General features: G+C 33.0%; 1 protein-coding gene and 1 long non-coding RNA gene across 3 annotated transcripts in view; both read left to right on the top strand.

The window, feature by feature from the left end:
* LOC107834943 (uncharacterized) overlaps positions 1-1,257 on the top strand; it is a 2,839-nt gene extending 1,582 nt beyond the window's left edge. The window contains exon 2 of the long non-coding RNA XR_001660778.1: positions 366-1,257. This is a non-coding gene — a long non-coding RNA (uncharacterized LOC107834943). The remainder of the gene's footprint in view (positions 1-365) is intronic.
* The window catches only part of LOC103131866 (phospholipid phosphatase-related protein type 4-like), a 27,051-nt gene that overhangs the window by 11,422 nt on the left and 14,104 nt on the right, over positions 1-1,525 (top strand). The window lies entirely within an intron of this gene.

Below are 1,525 nucleotides of genomic sequence, written 5' to 3'. Positions count from 1 at the left end.
GACCGGCCCACCAGGTCATGTCTCCATGTTTGCAGTTATCAATAGTCACCCCACTGTTGCCAACCCACTGACGTTTTGCTGCATTTAGCAATATTCAGACAAGACAATCAGTATCGGCCAAAATCAGAATTGACAAGTCAGATTTTTAAAGATTGGCCAGAAATCTGCAATTGACACACGCCTAGTGTAATTTTTTTTAATGTCAGAATTCATCAAAATTACTCAATGTTTGTGAAAGAGCTATTAGCAATTGGTGAGACACTGATGAGCAAGGTGATGTGCTGCTGTAATGTAATTTAGAAGCGTTTTGTAAAAAGTAAGTTTCTGTGTTAAACTGGAATATCCATTCTCTTTTTTTTTTAGAGTTTTTCTGGGTTCAAACCCTGAACGAGGTCGACTGACATGTCGCCGACGAAGGTGAAGAAGCAGCTTTGCATTCCAACCAGATGGCTCAATTCCCTTAATGAACTGAATGACTGGGAATCCATGGAAAATTTGAGCCTTTTGAAGTTTAAATGTGATTGATCTCATCAAACCTGGTGCACCAGGAACCTTTGCGAAGCACAAGAACTGGTCAGAACATTTCAAGCTCTTGGTAACTGGACCTAAGAGTTGGATTAACCTTTTTTTGCAGAACATAAACATAAAATGGACTGTTTTGTTATGTTCACAGCGACTAGAGGTAATGAGAGCATACACTCATGAATCCAGTGTCTTCCACTGTCGTTGGCATTAGGCTGTGTTTATGTATTTGATTTTTAACTGAATATTTATACCTGTATTTCATTAAAAAAAAATTATTTTGAAGTATGTTGGTCCTGTTTACAACTATGATTTTCATGATCCAAAGCAATTTTTATATGTTCCATGTTAATTAACAAAATTGTTTATTTGATTTCAAAGACTAGAGTCAAGACTGCTTTACATTTAATTTATAAGTTGAAAGTTTGCATAGTTAAATACAATAAATTAGTTGTGATGTACAGAAGATAAACGTTAGCAAGCGCAAGAATATGTTTAGCTCTTAATGTATAATAGCAAAGGTTAGTTATAAAGACTAGATGACATGTCAATTTATGGTCTTAAATTGCAAAATAAAGTCTGCAAATTGTAGAATGGTTTCATTTTTATATCACTTTGCATGAGCTACTTTCAAACTCAGTGTTTTGTGTTTTACAACTACATTTCCTGTGGACTTAGAAATTAGTTTTGTTTCAAAGTTATGTTAAGAATATATTAAATACATTAACTTTGATATATTTGACTCTATAATTAACATATGTTATAAAATACAGACTTCAATAGTTTGGAAGACAAAAGTATTTGGAAATGTCCAAGGTTTTTAAAAAAGTTTGTGAATATATCAAGACAGAGTAAAAAGACAGAATTTCAGTTTTGGGTTGACAAAATATTGGTAAATTTGACATAAACTGTTAAATTATGGGAAATATTTTGATGGAAATTCTGGAAGAAAAAAACCCCAGAAAATGTCCTGGTAACTTTTTGCAGGATATTTTCAGGGTTT

The sequence above is a fragment of the Poecilia formosa genome, unplaced genomic scaffold (assembly GCF_000485575.1).
Source record: "Poecilia formosa unplaced genomic scaffold, Poecilia_formosa-5.1.2 Scaffold862, whole genome shotgun sequence".
NCBI classification, from domain to species: Eukaryota; Metazoa; Chordata; class Actinopteri; order Cyprinodontiformes; family Poeciliidae; genus Poecilia; species Poecilia formosa.
This window is presented reverse-complemented; position numbering and strand designations above follow the sequence as displayed.